The sequence below is a fragment of the Amphiura filiformis genome, chromosome 16 (genome assembly GCF_039555335.1).
Source record: "Amphiura filiformis chromosome 16, Afil_fr2py, whole genome shotgun sequence".
NCBI lineage: Eukaryota > Metazoa > Echinodermata > Ophiuroidea > Amphilepidida > Amphiuridae > Amphiura > Amphiura filiformis.
The window spans coordinates 49,776,947-49,796,459 of record NC_092643.1 but is presented as its reverse complement, the minus strand read 5'-3'; the positions used below and the strand labels follow the sequence as shown (position 1 = coordinate 49,796,459).

Genomic DNA, 19,513 nt, shown 5'->3' with positions numbered 1-19,513 from the left:
TCCAGGGGGTTAACCTTAGCAGTTAACACTTTTGTGCACCAGGTAGCTAATACCTTTGTGTGCTCCAACAGTCAATTTCAGAGCTGTACATTCAAGATTACTGATACATGTCTATCATCCCTGAATGATTACCTTCTGTGAAAATTACAACAAATAATGTCCTTTTAGGAAGATGACCTAACTGCAAAGCTGCATTCAAGTACATAAAGTAAATATGTATCATGTTTATACTGGGCAAAAATCATTTTTACCCCATGAGAACTACCTGCCGTTCAGCAAAAAGAAATTTTCATTATCGATCGGACCAATCAGCAAAATTGGGGTGCATTATTTGCAAAGCTCCATTCTGATTGGTGATTTAAGTGAAATTATCATGTAATTGACCAATCAGAGGCAATGTTAGATCGGCAGGTATTGCTCAGGGGGTTAAAACATGTAGATGTACAAAAGATGCCTGCTAAATTATGCAAGTACACACATACATTGTACAAGGTATATGCATAGTAATTATAGAACATGTACCATCATTACCATGTATCAATGGTGCAAGCTGTACATTAGGTCAACTCCCTACGAGGTCATCACAACAATGTTCCCAACTTCAAACGATTATATAATAGCACTTAGAACATAATATCAATCATTTCTTTGCCATCAATTACACATGAGTAAAGAGAATTTCCTAACTGTTCAGAGTTCTGGGTATGTGACGGCAGATGATGATCATTGAGCGTGTTCAAGAGGCAAAGTGTCTGCCTCTTCTATGCACTTGGTGATCACTAAGTGCATTCAAGAGGCAAAGGGTCTGTCTCTTCTACCTGTTCAGTGATCACAATCAACCTATGGGCAACTGTCTTGTCATGATTCTTGATCAGTCCATCAGTGTGACTGTTGATCTGTGCTTACGCTGGTAAATGCTCGATGCATGGCATATTACTCTGAAGAATTCTGAAATTACTTTTGACCTAACACATGTTTTGTCTTGTAATCATATTGTTTACTCAACAATAAAATGAAATTGCTACACTTATTTGCAAAGATCTTTCACAATGCCCAATTTGGCACACTTTATGGCATGAACATGAAGTCGGGTTCTGATTGGCTAATTGAATCACGTCATCATCACCTCATTTGCTGATCAATCTGCATAGCATTGCATGATTTTACGTGATCGGTCGGCCAGTGCGATAGGCCTTTGCAAATTAGTGTACATGCACAAATACATCACATTGAGTTGTAACATGTATAAACTTTTGACATAAAATGTAACATATATCTGAAAAAATCATTGGCTCCATTAGCTGTAAATAAAATAAACATAAAATCAATCATTGCACTTTTATAAAAAAACAGAAGCAATTTCAACTCAACAAAAAACAAGTGTGGATATACAAAATGTACCGTATATTCCCTGCAAAATCTTTTCACTCATTTCTCACTATGGACCACAATGGGCTATTCCAGTTAAAATCCATACTACCCCTGTGGAAGATTTTGGAAATATATTCCACAGGGGGAGTATGTTTGTCAAATGTAATTGGTTAGAGTTATTCATTTTGAGACCCATACTCCCCCTGCATAATGGCTTTACCTATATCTTCCACAACTGGAGTTAGTATTTCAAATGGAATTTACCCATTTACCTGTTCTATTCAAAACTTATACTCCCTCTGTGGAAGACTTTGGCTAAATCTTCCACAGGCCTATTGTGGATTTTAAATGGAATAACCCAATGGCCTCATGCCAATGGTATACTGTAAATGTTTGCCTAATGGTGCTATGGGCTCCCTTGACATAATTTGAATTTTAGACACAAACTAAAAGTGCCCTACTATAAATATCCCACCAGCAAATAAGGGCACATACCCTTTTTATTCTTGTTGGGATTTTTAGAGGAGGGAGCTCTCTATGGTGTCAGGACGTTTCGCCCCACACCAGTACATACCACTACCAGTTCGCCCCAATACACGTACATACCGCGACCAGCTCGCCCCAATACACGTACATACCACGACAAGTTCGCCCCAATTGACTCACTGTGTAAACTGTAAAGTGCCGTGAATGCAGTGCATGCGGTCATATGGCCAATCAATACAACTTCCAATTGTTTGCATTTATATTCATGTATTATGGAATAATCAATACAACCTATTCATATAATAATAATTAATACGGTATTATAGTAAAAATTATAGTATTATTATTATTTTCTTATGATAACAATAAAAAATAACTATCATTTTAATATTATTAATAGTACTAGTATATATTAATCATATCTTAATTATTATTATATTATTGAATCACTTTACATTGTGTTGTTTAATTTGTTTATTTACTGTAGGCCTATGTCTTTGTAAACAAATTTGACGGTGTTCTATGAATTTTATGCCATTAAAATGTATTTTTTGTATTTTATGAATTTGTCATGTTTTTACAATCCAATGTTCGTAACTAATACAATTTGTATTTTCAGTAGACAGTATGCAGTGCTGTTTTTAAATAAATGTTGAGTATTTGTAACAATTTGGCTGGTGATATATATAAGCGTGTAATGCTATGAATTTGTTTAGAAACCCTTGTGATTCAGCCCGAGATTCAGTTGAGCTGACTATGTTTATGTTATGAAAACATTTTATTTTTGATCATGTACTTTTCCATCCATATGGGTTTTTGTTACTTATCTATTTTATCGAGTATGTTTTTACGACCCGAGAATTACGGGCCGTGTTTTGAAATTGTGACGTAGGCCTATATTGGGAGGCACGCCGAAGAAGAAAAAGTTGGGATTTTGTTTGCAAAACTGATTAAAGCCCAGTAGGCCTATTAAAGGAGTGTTTCGTGATCCTAGCAATCTCTTTTTATGACATTATTCAGTAGATATCCACGAAAAAAGCCTATTCCCAAAATTTCAGTTGATTCCGATTTTGCGTTTGCGAGTTATGCACGATTATGTGTATTACACTGCTCCATAGACAATGCGTTGTAATTTCGTTCTGGTGCACCAGAACGAAATTCAAATTTCACGATATCTTTGCAAAAGCGAATTAATCTGCAAGAAATATTTTGTACATAAACATTATGTAGCCAGAGGTTTCCAGTGATATAAAAATCTCAACTTTTTTTGAGAAAAGTGGGGGATGAGGCTGTGGATCACGAAATGCCCCTTTAATACGATTTCGGTCAAATTTTAATTTGGTTATCCTTTGGCAAAATATTATTAGTAACGAGCTCCTTTACCCACATCCAAAGACCCGTCCTTCTTTTTTTTCACGCAAAAGGCTAATTTTTGCTCCCAAGACCATTTTGTGGGAAAAGTCCTATATGTTCAGATCTGCAGGCAGCCAAAAGATTTAATGGTGTCTTGCAGTGCATGCAGCATATGCGTTTGAGCGATACATACATTATTATATATCATCATGCATGGTACTGTATACTTTTGATGTATAGGAGTGGGATTTTTGACGCTCTAGGCATATAACGTTTAACAATAACACCCCTCCACACCCTGCCCCGCCCACACGCCCCCCCCCCCCACATACTGAAGCTCACCTTCATTCAGCAGTATAAACACACTGAAATACTAGAAGAATTGAGCGGAAATGAAAAATGTCACTTTTAGCACATAAATCTGAATTCTTTCTCCAATAATTCAAAATGGAAAATCTTTCCCAAATAATTTTGTTTCTTTGCTTGGTTAGCTATTCTCTATACAACCACACCCGATATACCCCCACCCCCCCCCCACACACACACAACACACATCGTCATGATCGGGTCACCCATATACTCAAACTTGAAATTTAGGCGCAGAAATGGAAAATCACTTTGACACTTTGACAAATGTTATTGAAATCTAAAACCAAAGAAAACAACAAGATATTTATTTTAATTTAAGACCAGAGGAAAAAGCTGAACTTCTGGTATGGAAGAATGGAGTTTCAATATTAGGCCTACTCATGATATTAAATGGTGTCTTCCATGCATGCAGCATGTATGACATTATTATATCTTCATGCATGGTAATGTATCCGGTAATGTATAGGCTACTTTTCATGCAAGAATGGGATTTCTGACGTTGCAGGCATACTAAACCTTTTAAAAACAACTATTTTTATACACCCCAAGTTACACAACGCACACCTTCATGAACAGTATTGAACAGAATAAAAGAATTGAGCGCGGAATTGGAAAATGTTACTTTTGCGCGCATAAATCCGAATGTGTTTTCTTTCCGCTATAATTTGAAATGGAAAATATTTCCCATTTAATTCTTTTCCAACATAATATAGGCTAAAGCCACGATTTCTCCATGTTACGAAATTAAAATTCCGTGTTACAAATTGGACGATTTCCGTGATTTTCCGTTTTCCAATAATTATAAAGCACTGAAAATTGAAAACAAACATGTTTTATAAGTGTATTTTGTATTACCCTTTACTGTAGTAGGCCTAGAATTAATGCTAAAATGGGTTGTTTAATGGTTGATTACTGCCAAATAATCACTTTTCTTTGTTTTATTTTGCAAATCAACACAACAGTTAGACATTTTACACAGTTTTTTACAATTTTGTGGCATTTTCAAATTTCCGAGGGCAAACCCCGATTTCCGTGAATTTTTCCGTTTTTCCGTATCACGGAGAAATCGTGGCTTTAATATAGGCCTAATACAATATTTCACACAAGAGATATTCAATTTATTTATTCTCTGAGAACAAACTTTTTCTTCTTCAATTTTGTTTTTACTTTAAAAATGTAAAAAAAGGGCGATAGCCTATTTAATGTTTAAAAATGTCAAAGCTTACATTGAACTCTGCCAAATTAATTATGTTTTTAAGATATTGGAGCTACCATGGGTAAAAATCCAATTAATGGAACAATTTTGTGTAACGTGTTTAGGTGCTGTGCAATAATTATGAGCCCCCCGGGTTAAAATTTCCAAACGGCTCACCAAAAATCGCTTGCCCCCCCCCCCTCTCGGCCCGCCAAAAAACGCCCCCCCCCTCTCGGCTCGCCAAAAATTCTTTACCCCCCTTGAACATGTCAAATTTTGGGATCCCAAATTGCAAACCTTAAATGGTCTAGTTGTATGTTGCGGCGCAGCGTGCAGGACAATTTGCATTTTAAGCGTTTCCGTACTGTTTTCCTAAGCCTTTTAGAGCGTTTTATTAAAAAGACGCCCCATGAATTCGTGCCAAAAATTGCTTGCCCCCTCTCAGCTTGCCAAAATTGCGGTCATTGGTATTTCGGGGCAAAATTGTGATATAAAATTGGATCGATTGAGCCCATTGGTCGAGCATGGTACCAAGATTTTCAAGCGCCATGGCGTTTACTCAGAACAACAATTTTGGCACTCTGTCGTGTTCATAACGATATAATCATGATATTCCGGGAATAATTATGCCAGCTTATGTATTAGCGTATGATATAAATCAATAAAATAAGGTCAGATGCAAGTAAATTGCTTAAGACATGAACAGGGGCCACATTTACCCCAAGCCGGGTATTACATATACGGTATGCAAATTTAGCTCATTAAATAAACAATTCTTTTATAAAATTGTTATATCAATGGGAACTGTTATGATTACCACATGTCAAACACATACAAAATAGTCAGTGATACAACCAATAAGTACCACCCCTATGAATAAAAAGTGGACTTGCCACTTTTTTAGAGCCATTTTCAATGTCGCTCCGCTAATTAGACCCCCCCTCATAAAAAATTTAATGCTATTTGAATATTTTTTCATCAAACAGTAACATAAAGACCACTCTTTCATACAATACAAAGTTAAGTCACCTAGACCAATGCTTAGTATAAAGACACCCTGATAAAGACAAAGGGGCCACAATTACCCCGGCGCCACAATTACCCCAGTCTCCGCCTATATTTAACAATCGTGCTCAATAATTCCTTCAATTCAGCCTAAGTTTAGGCTTTTCTGTTTTGCTTGAGGGGGATGTGCTATAATAGGCCTATAGTCATTATATATATCTATGAAAGATAGGCCTATAATTCCTAACAAATTTCCTGCGGACTGACTTCTGCATGGGTATGAACCTGCTCAATTAGGCCTATATGGATAAATGCAAGTTAGCCTTTTCCTTTTTGACGGAGAAGGGTGCCTGAGGGGGATGTGCTCCCTCAGAAGTTGGAGAATTATTTTCAAAAAGTTATGAAAGGCACAATAAAGTCATTTGGTGTAAAAGTTTACACTTATTATTAGTATTATTTTGGGCATAACAGATTTCAACGGACCCGACTTGTGAGGGGAATATTATCCTCAAACTAAAAGCCAATTGGTGCATCATTTTGCATTAGGTCCCTATTATTAACTTATTTTTCCGACCATCATGATTAAGCATAGCCTATAGGCCATATAACCATGTCATGATAATGCATAATATGTATTTTAGAATGGATTTCCAGTGGATGCGACTTCCTGTCACAAATTTCAAGCATGAACATAATTATGATGCGCAATGACTCAGAACGTAGGCCTACTCTTCCTCGTTTCTTCTTGTTTTCTTCCTTGTTTTCTTTCCACTTTTCCCCCTTTCGTTTGCCTAAAGATCCCCGGATATTGAAATGAGCCTGGGTGGCTGTGGCAAAACAAAATTTTCAACCCAGTTTTGCTAATATTTTGTCCTGATTTTTGTAACATTTTCGTTCCGGTATATTGGCAATTATTTTATATATGTTTTCAGTTGTCGGGTTATTTCTTTCAATTTTTAGGAAATCAGACCGAAAAAGTAGACCTTTTTCTTTTCCCTCCCTTTCCCGCCCTTCAATTTTTGTAGGGGGCACTATAGGCCTACTGCCCCACTGGCTATGCCCAGGCCCGTACGCAGAGTGGGCCGTGCGGTGGGGCAAAAGTCCTCAAAAAAATCCTAATTCACGACCGTAGTGAGCATACAAATATGTTATAGTCAAAAAAAGGTCCAAAGTTTGTGAAGAAGGTCCACTTTTTACAAAATCGCCCCCTGGAAAAAAAAAGAAACACTTTTTCAAAATCAGCACCCCGCAAAAAAAACGGGCCTGCCTATGCCACTGCTCTATCACTCCCCTTCCTCTCCCTCCCTTTCCCTTCTCTCTTTCTCTCTCTGTCTCCCTCGTTTTTTTTTAAGACCCGGGGCTGCAGGCCCCAAAGCGCCTGGTTTACCGTAATTTGTTGATCTATTTTGAGCCACCTAATCATAACATAGCCCTACCCCTATCAATAAAATACAAGTGTCCATATTTCTCCGAATTTATCCCATGCACGTGTGTAAGAGTCAGGCCACGAGGTTAGGCCTGAACGTTTCCGTAGGGGCCTACCATTTTTCAAGTCATTTTTGAATATATTTTTGAAGTTGCCGCCACAATGCGTGCCAAAAATCGCTCCCCTCCCCTCGTTGACTGGCCAAAATTCATTGTTCCCTCCTTTTTTTGCCTTGCCAAAATATTCACTCCCCCCATGACTTGGGATTTTTTGTTACTTCAAAACGTTGGATATGGCTCGATTTTGCCAATCTAAGTGTTTTCTGGGACCATTTGTCATAATTTGCACAGATAGATATGATGTTTGCACAGGCAGATATTTGCTAAACATAGGAAAGCATATTCCGATATGCTGCATCTAGCCCCAAACTGTAAAAAAGCCGACGTATGTGATATCACAGACCCGTATGTGAAATCACTGACCCGTCTTTGATATCAGAGACGTCTTTGAATTAGCAGTGCCCCCGAACTGATATGAGGATGAATATATAATTATCTGAGACTAATATTTAAAAATTGTTATATCTTTGATTATTTTAGAACATCACAGTTTAGAATGACCAGAAAACTTTCCTGACAGCTGTTACTATAATAATATTTGGCAAAGAATAACCAAATTAAAATTTGACAGAAATCGTATTAATACTGGACTTTAACCAGTTTTGCAAACAAAATCATTGCATTTTTCTTCTTTGTGGCACTACCTCCGGTCTTAATCAAATTGAGAGCATACTAGGCCTACTTGTCAAGCAATCGATCGTACATCAGTGTGTAAGGCACACGGTCATGGGCCCGGGACTTGTCAAGCAAAATACGCCGTCGGTGTGTTCTGGCACTTTATGCGTGCTTTGGTCACGGTACCATTGATTGAACCAGGATTGAACACATATCACACCCGGCGTTTTCGCGGAAGTGGCAGCAAATATCCGCCGCTTACACGCGGTGCAAAAGCGGGCAAAACTCAGTGCACAGCCCGGGTGCACAGCACGGAACCCACAAAACATCTCACAGCTGCTGCTGGCGTTTGTTTTGCTAGTTGTACGCAAAATTGCCAAATATATTTTTTTTCAGTCCTTTTAATAGTTTCATTATGTCAAAGAAGATCTTCTCTGATTTAATATGTTTATAGGACTGCAAGTTTTGAAAGTTTTGAACATTTCAAACTTATTTTAACTGAGTTTGAGTCGGTAAAATAAAAATACACAAAACTCGCAAGAGTAAGAGTTTTTTGTTGTTTTTATTTTCTTTTATATAATGTTTTGTTTTGCCATATATTATATAAATTATTACACTGGCGATTTATAAGTAATTTACATCATGTTTAACACTACTAGTACTATGCACGCCACTGACAGCGTTATACCACGGTGAGTCAATTGGGGCGACTCGTGGTATGTGCGTGTATTAGGGCTGAACTGGTCGTGGTATGTAATGTGTATTGGGTGAACTTTTTGGGGCGAATAGGTTTCGGGTGAGACGTCTCGCATTCCTCTCTATTTGTACATGAAATTTACCCCAAGGCAAAACGTTTACGGTAGTGCAATAACCTCAATTAAACAATCTTGGTGTAAACTTTGACCTCAAATTGCAGAGTATGAGTTTTTGTACCCAAATTTCCAAAGGTCATTCAATGAATGTACAAACATATAGGGGTTGAAGAAATGTTCCATGATAGATGAGCATGTTGTGGATCCTAGTGTCTATGCATAAATGAATTTTCTGTTATGAGCCAGGAACCCTATTTGCATAACATTGGTGATTGTTACGTAAGAGTAAGGCGGGTTAAACGAACGCAAGCATTAGGGCGTTGGCTAGTCATTGACTGTTTTCGTCGAGACTAGTGCACACACGAATAGATTTAATTTTTTGTTTTAAAAAATTGTTAAAAGGTGGGTTTCTGCCCAAATTTAGCTTGTTTAAAGTCAATTGCAGACTCAGATTATTTCTGGTTAGAAAGGAAAAAGCACCAGCAGGACTACGTAGCCATAACAAGTAAGTTGTGTTTGAGTTGTCTTGATTGGAGGTGATCTATTTAGTAAGTATATGATATTGGCCCTGCCTGTCTAGTTGTGATACTAATGGTATCAACAAAAAGAAGTCACTTTATAAAAAACAAGATCGGCCTGCCGACCCATGGTGGTTGGCCCTGAGCATGGGATGCACACAACGCCTATGCCGTAAAAGGAATCAGCATAGAATGTGCAGAAGATCGATATCTTCAATCCTAGTGTATTTCCATGCGTGCAAAAGAAGATTCTTGACTAACATAAAAGAAGCCACTATTATTGAAAACCAGATCGACCTGCCGACCAATGGTGGTTGGCCCTGAACATGGGATGCACACGACGTCTATACCGTGAAAGGAATCAGCATAGAATGTGCAGAGAAGATCGATATCTTCAATCCTAGCGTATTTCCATGCGTGCAAAAGAAGATTCTAGACCAACATAAAGAAGCCACTATTATAGAAAACCAGATCGACCTGCCGACCAATGGTGGTTGGCCCTGAACATGAGATGCACACAACGCCTATGCCGTGAAAGGAATCAGCATAGAGTGTGCAGGGAAGATAGATATCTTCAATCCTAGCATATTTCCATGCGTGCAAAAGAAGATTCTAGACCAACATAAAGAAGCCACTATTATAGAAAACCAGATCGACTTGCCGACCAATGGTGGTTGGCCCCGAACATGGGATGCACACGACGCCTATGCCGTGAAAGGAATCAGCATAGAATGTGCAGAGAAGATCGATATCTTCAATCCTAGCGTATTTCCATGCGTGCAAAAGAAGATTCTAGACCAACATAAAGAAGCCACTATTATAGAAAACCAGATCGACTTGCCGACCAATGGTGGTTGGCCCCGAACATGGGATGCACACGACGCCTATGCCGTGAAAGGAATCAGCATAGAGTGTGCAGGGAAGATCGATATCTTCAATCCTAGCGTATTTCCATGCGTGCAAAAGAAGATTCTAGACCAACATAAAGAAGCCACTATTATAGAAAACCAGATCGACTTGCCGACCAATGGTGGTTGGCCCCGAACATGGGATGCACACGACGCCTATGCCGTGAAAGGAATCAGCATAGAATGTGCAGAGAAGATCGATATCTTCAATCCTAGCGTATTTCCATGCGTACAGAAGAAGATTCTAGACCAACATAAAGAAGCCACTGTTATAGAAAACCACATTGGCCTGCCGACCAATGGTGGTTGGCCCTGAACATGGGATGCACACGATGCCTATGCAGTGAAAGGATTAAGTATCGAATGCGCAGAAAAGATCGATATCTTCAATCCTAGCGTATTTCCATGCATACAGAAGAAGATTCTAGACCAACATAAAGAAGCCATTATTATAGAGAACCTGATCGACCTGCCAACCAATGGTGCTTGGCCCTGAACATGAGATGCACGCAATGCCTATGTCGTAAAAGGAATCAGCATAGAGTGTGCAGGGAAGATAGATATCTTCAATCCTAGCATATTTCCATGCGTTCAGAAGAAAACCATGAACGCATAGAAAACCAGATCGACCTGCCGACCAATGGTGGTTGGACCTGAACATGTGATGCACACGATGCCTATGCCGTAAAAGGAATCAGCATAGAGTGTGCAGAGAAGACAGATATATTCAATCCTAGCGTATTTCCATGCGTACAGAAGATTCTAGACCAACATAAAGAAGTCACTATTATAGAAAACCAGATCGACTTGCCGACCAATGGTGGTTGGCCCTGAGCATGGGATGCACACGACACCTATACCGTGAAAGGAATCAGCATAGAGTGTGCAGGGAAGATAGATATCTTCAATCCTAGCGTATTTCCATGCGTACAGAAGAAGATTCTAGACCAACATAAAGAAGCCACTGTTATAGAAAACCACATCGGCCTGCCGACCAATGGTGGTTGGCCCTGAACATGGGATGCACACGATGCCTATGCAGTGAAAGGATTAAGTATCGAATGCGCAGAAAAGATTGATATCTTCAATCCTAGCGTATTTCCATGCATACAGAAGAAGATTCTAGACCAACATAAAGAAGCCATTATTATAGAGAACCTGATCGACCTGCCAACCAATGGTGCTTGGCCCTGAACATGAGATGCACGCAATGCCTATGTTGTAAAAGGAATCAGCATAGAGTGTGCAGGGAAGATAGATATCTTCAATCCTAGCATATTTCCATGCGTTCAGAAGAAAACCATGAACGCATAGAAAACCAGATCGACCTGCCGACCAATGGTGGTTGGACCTGAACATGTGATGCACACGATGCCTATGCCGTAAAAGGAATCAGCATAGAGTGTGCAGAGAAGACAGATATATTCAATCCTAGCGTATTTCCATGCGTACAGAAGATTCTAGACCAACATAAAGAAGTCACTATTATAGAAAACCAGATCGACCAGCCGACCAATGGTGGTTGGACCTGAACATGGGATGCACACGACGCCTATGCCGTGAAAGGAATCAGCATAGAATGTGCAGAAGATCGATATCTTCAATCCTAGCGTATTCCCATCCGTGCAAAAGAAGATTCTAGACCAACATAAAGAAGCCACTATTATAGAAAACCAGATCGACCTGCTGACCAATGGTGCTTGGCCCTGAACATGAGATGCACGCAACGCCTATGTCATAAAAGGAATCAGCATAGAGTGTGCAGAGAAGACAGATATATTCAATCCTAGCGTATTTCCATGTGTACAGAAGATTCTAGACCAACATAAAGAAGTCACTATTATAGAAAACCGGATCGACCTGCCGACCAATGGTGGTTGGACCTGAACATGGGATGCACACGACACCTATACCGTGAAAGGAATCAGCATAGAATGTGCAGAAGATCGATATCTTCAATCCTAGCGTATTCCCATCCGTGCAAAAAGAAGATTCTAGACCAACATAAAGAAGCCACTATTATAGAAAACCAGATCGACCTGCCGACCAATGGTGGTTGGCCCTGAACATGGGATGCATGCGACGCCTATGCTGTAAAAGGAATCATCAATCCTAGCTTATTTCCATGCGTTCAGAAGAAGATGTTAGACCAACATAAAGAAGCCACTATTAGGCCAAATTTAAAAAAAGGTTTGTCTCAAAGCTCTCCAACTCTGAAAAACTAATGAAAAACATGGGATGCACGCGACGCCAATGACGTAAAAGGAATCAGCATTGAGTGTGCTGGTAAAACAGATATCTTCAATCCTAGCGTATTTCCATGCGTGCAAAAGAAGATTCTAGACCAACATAAAGAAGCCACTGTTATAGAAAACCACATCGGCCTCCCGACCAATGGTGGTTGGCCCTGAACATGGGATGCACACGATGCCTATGCAGTGAAAGGATTAAGTATCGAATGCGCAGAAAAGATCGATATCTTCAATCCTAGCGTATTTACATGCGTGCAAAAGAAGATTCTAGACCAACATAAAGAAGCCACTGTTATAGAAAACCACATCGGCCTCCCGACCAATGGTGGTTGGCCCTGAACATGGGATGCACACAATGCCTATGCAGTGAAAGGATTAAGTATCGAATGCGCAGAAAAGATCGATATCTTCAATCCTAAGCGTATTTCCATGCATACAGAAGAAGATTCTAGACCAACATAAAGAAGCCACTATTATAGAAAACCAGATCGACCTGCCGACCAATGGTGCTTGGCCCTGAACATGAGATGCACGCAACGCCTATGTCGTAAAAGGAATCAGCATAGAGTGTGCAGGGAAGATAGATATCTTCAATCCTAGCGTATTTCCATGCATGCAAAAGAAGATTCTAGACCAACATAAAGAAGCCACTATTATAGAAAACCAGATCGACCTGCCGACCAATGGTGCTTGGCCCTGAACATGAGATGCACATAACGCCTATGTCGTAAAAGGAATCAGCATAGAGTGTGCAGGGAAGATAGATATCTTCAATCCTAAGCGTATTTCCATGCGTGCAAAAGAAGATTCTAGACCAACATAAAGAAGCCACTATTATAGAAAACCAGATTGACCTGCCGACCAATGGTGCTTGGCCCTGAACATGAGATGCACGCAACGCCTATGTCGTAAAAGGAATCAGCATAGAGTGTGCAGGGAAGATAGATATCTTCAATCCTAGCGTATTTCCATGCGTGCAAAAGAAGATTCTAGACCAACATAAAGAAGCCACTATTATAGAAAACCAGATCGACCTGCCGACCAATGGTGCTTGGCCCTGAACATGAGATGCACGCAACGCCTATGTCGTAAAAGGAATCAGCATAGAGTGTGCAGGGAAGATAGATATCTTCAATCCTAGCGTATTTCCATGCGTGCAAAAGAAGATTCTAGACCAACATAAAGAAGCCACTGTTATAGAAAACCAGATCGACCTGCTGACCAATGGTGGTTGGCCCTGAACATGGGATGCACACAATGCCTATGCAGTGAAAGGATTAAGTATCGAATGCGCAGAAAAGATCGATATCTTCAATCCTAGCGTATTTCCATGCATACAGAAGAAGATTCTAGACCAACATAAAGAAGCCACTATTATAGAAAACCAGATCGACCTGCCGACCAATGGTGCTTGGCCCTGAACATGAGATGCACGCAACGCCTATGTCGTAAAAGGAATCAGCATAGAGTGTGCAGGGAAGATAGATATCTTCAATCCTAGCGTATTTCCATGCGTGCAAAAGAAGATTCTAGACCAACATAAAGAAGCCACTATTATAGAAAACCAGATCGACCTGCCGACCAATGGTGGTTGGCCCTGAACATGGGATGCACACGACGCCTATGCCGTGAAAGGAATCGGCATCAAATGTGCAGAGAAGAACGATATCTTCAATCCTAGCGTATTTCCATGCGTGCAAAAGAAGATTCTAGACCAACATAAAAAAGCCACTGTTATAGAAAACCACATCGGCCTGCCGACCAATGGTGGTTGGCCCTGAACATGGGATGCACACGATGCCTATGCAGTGAAAGGATTAAGTATCGAATGCGCAGAAAAGATCGATATCTTCAATCCTAGCGTATTTCCATGCATACAGAAGAAGATTCTAGACCAACATAAAGAAGCCACTATTATAGAAAACCAGATCGACCTGCCGACCAATGGTGCTTGGCCCTGAACATGAGATGCACGCAACGGCTATCCCGGAAAAGGAATCAGCATAGAGTGTGCAGGGAAGATAGATATCTTCAATCCTAGCGTATTTGCATGCATGCAAAAGAAGATTCTAGACCAACATAAAGAAGCCACTATTATAGAAAACCAGATCGACCTGCCGACCAATGGTGGTTGGCCCTGAACATGGGATGCACACGACGCCTATGCCGTGAAAGGAATCGGCATCAAATGTGCAGAGAAGAACGATATCTTCAATCCTAGCGTATTTCCATGCGTGCAAAAGAAGATTCTAGACCAACATAAAGAAGCCACTATTATAGAAAACCAGATCGACTTGCCGACCAATGGTGGTTGGCCCCGAACATGGGATGCACACAACGCCTATGCCGTGAAAGGAATCAGCATAGAATGTGCAGAGAAGATCGATATCTTCAATCCTAGCGTATTTCCATGCGTGCAAAAGAAGATTCTAGACCAACATAAAGAAACCACTATTATAGAAGACCAGATCGACTTGCCGACCAATGGTGGTTGGCCCTGAACATGGGATGCACACGATGCCTATGCAGTGAAAGGATTAAGTATCGAATGCGCAGAAAAGATCGATATCTTCAATCCTAGCGTATTTCCATGCATACAGAAGAAGATTCTAGACCAACATAAAGAAGCCACTATTATAGAAAACCAGATCGACCTGCCGACCAATGGTGCTTGGCCCTGAACATGAGATGCACGCGACACCTATATCGTAAAAGGAATCAGCATAGAGTGTGCAGGGAAGATAGATATCTTCAATCCTAAGCGTATTTCCATGCGTGCAAAAGAAGATTCTAGACCAACATAAAGAAGCCACTATTATAGAAAACCAGATCGACTTGCCAGCGAATGGTGGTTGGCAGCGAACATGGGATGCACACGCGCCTATGCCGTGAAAGGAATCAGCATAGAATGTGCAGAGAAGATCGATATCTTCAATCCTAGCGTATTTCCATGCGTGCAAAAGAAGATTCTAGACCAACATAAAGAAGCCACTATTATAGAAAACCAGATCGACTTGCCGACCAATGGTGGTTGGCCCTGAACATGGGATGCACACGATGCCTATGCAGTGAAAGGATTAAGTATCGAATGCGCAGAAAAGATCGATATCTTCAATCCTAGCGTATTTCCATGCATACAGAAGAAGATTCTAGACCAACATAAAGAAGCCACTATTATAGAAAACCAGATCGACCTGCCGACCAATGGTGCTTGGCCCTGAACATGAGATGCACGCAACGCCTATGTCGTAAAAGGAATCAGCATAGAGTGTGCAGGGAAGATAGATATCTTCAATCCTAGCATATTTCCATGCGTTCAGAAGAAGATGTTAGACAAACATAAAGAAGCCATTATTAAACCAGATCGACCTGCCGACCAATGGTGGTTGGCCCTGAACATGTGATGCACACGATGCCTATGCCGTAAAAGGAATCAGCATAGAGTGTACAGAGAAGACAGATATATTCAATCCTAGCGTATTTCCATGCGTACAGAAGATTCTAGACCAACATAAAGAAGTCACTATTATAGAAAACCGGATCGACCTGCCGACCAATGGTGGTTGGAACTGAACATGGGATGCACACGACGCCTATACCGTGAAATCAGCATAGAATGTGCAGAAGATCGATATCTTCAATCCTAGCGTATTCCCATCCGTGCAAAAGAAGATTCTAGACCAACATAAAGAAGCCACTATTATAGAAAACCAGATCGACCTGCCGACCAATGGTGGTTGGACCTGAACATGGGATGCACACGACGCCTATACCGTGAAAGGAATCAGCATAGAATGTGCAGAAGATCATTATCTTCAATCCTAGCGTATTCCCATCCGTGCAAAAGAAGATTCTAGACCAACATAAAGAAGCCACTATTATAGAAAACCAGATCGACCTGCCGACCAATGGTGGTTGGCCCTGAACATGGGATGCATGCAACGCCTATGCTGTAAAAGGAATCATCAATCCTAGCTTATTTCCATGCGTTCAGAAGAAGATGTTAGACCAACATAAAGAAGCCACTATTAGGCCAAATTTAAAAAAAGGTTTGTCTCAAAGCTCTCCAACTCTGAAAAACTAATGAAAAACATGGGATGCACGCGACGCCAATGACGTAAAAGGAATCAGCATTGAGTGTGCTGGTAAAACAGATATCTTCAATCCTAGCGTATTTCCATGCGTGCAAAAGAAGATTCTAGACCAACATAAAGAAGCCACTATTATAGAAAACCAGATCGACTTGCCGACCAGTGGTGGTTGGCCCCGAACATGGGATGCACACGACGCCTATGCCGTGAAAGGAATCAGCATAGAATGTGCAGAGAAGATCGATATCTTCAATCCTAGCGTATTTCCATGCGTGCAAAAGAAGATTCTAGACCAACATAAAGAAGCCACTATTATAGAAAACCAGATCGACCTGCCGACCAATGGTGGTTGGCCCTGAACATGTGATGCACACAATGCCTATGCAGTGAAAGGATTAAGTATCGAATGCGCAGAAAAGATCGATATCTTCAATCCTAGCGTATTTCCATGCATACAGAAGAAGATGTTAGACAAACATAAAGAAGTTACTATTATAGAAAACCAGATCGACCTGCCGACCAATGGTGGTTGGACCTGAACATGGGATGCACATGATGCCTATGCAGTGAAAGGATTAAGTATCGAATGCGCAGAAAAGATCGATATCTTCAATCCTAGCGTATTTCCATGCATACAGAAGAAGATGTTAGACAAACATAAAGAAGTTACTATTATAGAAAACCAGATCGACCTGCCGACCAATGGTGGTTGGACCTGAACATGGGATGCACACGACGCCTATACCGTGAAAGGAATCAGCATAGAATGTGCAGAAGATCGATATCTTCAATCCTAGCGTATTTCCATCCGTGCAAAAGAAGATTTTAGACCAACATAAAGAAGCCACTATTATAGAAAACAAGATCGGCCTGCCGACCAATGGTGGTTGGCCCTGAACATGGGATGCACACAACGCCTATGCTGTAAAAGGAATCACCATAAAATGTGCAGAGATGATTGATATCTTCAATCCTAGCGTATTTCCATGCGTGCAAAAGAAGATTCTAGACCAACATAAAGAAACCACTGTTATAGAAAACCAGATCGACCTGCCGACCAATGGTGGTTGGCCCTGAACATGTGATGCACACAATGCCTATGCAGTGAAAGGATTAAGTATCGAATGCGCAGAAAAGATCGATATCTTCAATCCTAGCGTATTTCCATGCATACAGAAGAAGATGTTAGACAAACATAAAGAAGTTACTATTATAGAAAACCAGATCGACCTGCCGACCAATGGTGGTTGGACCTGAACATGGGATGCACATGATGCCTATGCAGTGAAAGGATTAAGTATCGAATGCGCAGAAAAGATCGATATCTTCAATCCTAGCGTATTTCCATGCATACAGAAGAAGATGTTAGACAAACATAAAGAAGTTACTATTATAGAAAACCAGATCGACCTGTCGACCAATGGTGGTTGGACCTGAACATGGGATGCACACGACGCCTATACCGTGAAAGGAATCAGCATAGAATGTGCAGAAGATCGATATCTTCAATCCTAGCGTATTTCCATCCGTGCAAAAGAAGATTTTAGACCAACATAAAGAAGCCACTATTATAGAAAACAAGATCGGCCTGCCGACCAATGGTGGTTGGCCCTGAACATGGGATGCACACAACGCCTATGCTGTAAAAGGAATCACCATAAAATGTGCAGAGATGATTGATATCTTCAATCCTAGCGTATTTCAATGCTTACAGAAGATTTTAGACCAACATAAAGAAGCCACTATTATAGAAAACCAGATCGGCCTGCCGACCAATGGTGGTTGGCTCTGAACATGGGATGCACACGACACCTATAGCGTGAAAGGAATCACCATAAAATGCGCAGAGAAGATCGATATCTTCAATCCTAGCGTATTTCCATGCGTTCAGAAGAAGATGTTAGACAAACATAAAGAAGCCACTATTATAGAAAACCACATCGACCAGCCGACCAATGGTGGTTGGCCCTGAACATGGGATGTACGCGACGCATATGCTGTAAAAGGAATCACCATAAAATGCGCAGAGATGATTGATATCTTCAATCCTAGCGTATTTCCATGCATTCAGAAGAAGATGTTAGACCAACATAAAGAAGCCACTATTATAGAAAACCAGATTGACCTGCCGACCAATGGTAGTTGGCCCTGAACATGGGATGCACGCCACGCCTATACCGTGAAAGGAATCAGCATAGAGTGTGCAGGGAAGATAGATATCTTCGTATCTCCAATCCTAGCGTATTTCCATGCGTTCAGAAGAAGATGTTAGACAAACATAAAGAAGCCACAATTATAGAAAACCAGATTGACCTGCCGACCAATGGTGGTTGGCCCTGAACATGGGATGTACGTGACGCCTATGCCGTAAAAGGAATCACCATAAAATGCGCAGAGATGATTGATATCTTCAATCCTAGCGTATTTCCATGCATTCAGAAGAAGATGTTAGACCAACATAAAGAAGCCACTATTATAGAAAACCAGATCGACCTGCCGACCAATGGTGGTTGGCCCTGAACATGGGATGTACGCGACACCTATGCCGTAAAAGGAATCACCATAAAATGCACAGAGATGATTGATATCTTCAATCCTAGCGTATTTCCATGCATTCAGAAGAAGATGTTCGACCAACATAAAGAAGCCACTATTATAGAAAACCAGATCGACCTGCCGACCAATGGTGGTTGGCTCTGAACATGGGATGCACACGACACCTATACCGTGAAAGGAATCACCATAAAATGCGCAGAGAAGATCGATATCTTCAATCCTAGCGTATTTCCATGCGTTCAGAAGAAGATGTTAGACAAACATAAAGAAGCCACTATTATAGAAAACCAGATCGACCTGCTGACCAATGGTGGTTGGCCCTGAACATGGGATGTACGCAACGCCTATACCGTGAAAGGAATCAGCATAGAATGTACAGAGAAGATTGATATCTTCAATCCTAGCGTATTTCCATGCGTGCAAAAGAAGATTCTAGA

At 40.7% G+C, this 19,513-nt stretch overlaps 1 long non-coding RNA gene across 1 annotated transcript in view; it reads left to right on the top strand.

Moving 5' to 3' along the window:
- Window positions 1-319: 319 nt before the first annotated feature.
- LOC140136145 (uncharacterized) overlaps window positions 320-19,513 on the top strand; it is a 269,844-nt gene continuing 250,650 nt past the window's right edge. Inside the window, exon 1 of the long non-coding RNA XR_011856619.1 lies at window positions 320-411. This is a non-coding gene — a long non-coding RNA (uncharacterized lncRNA). The remainder of the gene's footprint in view (window positions 412-19,513) is intronic.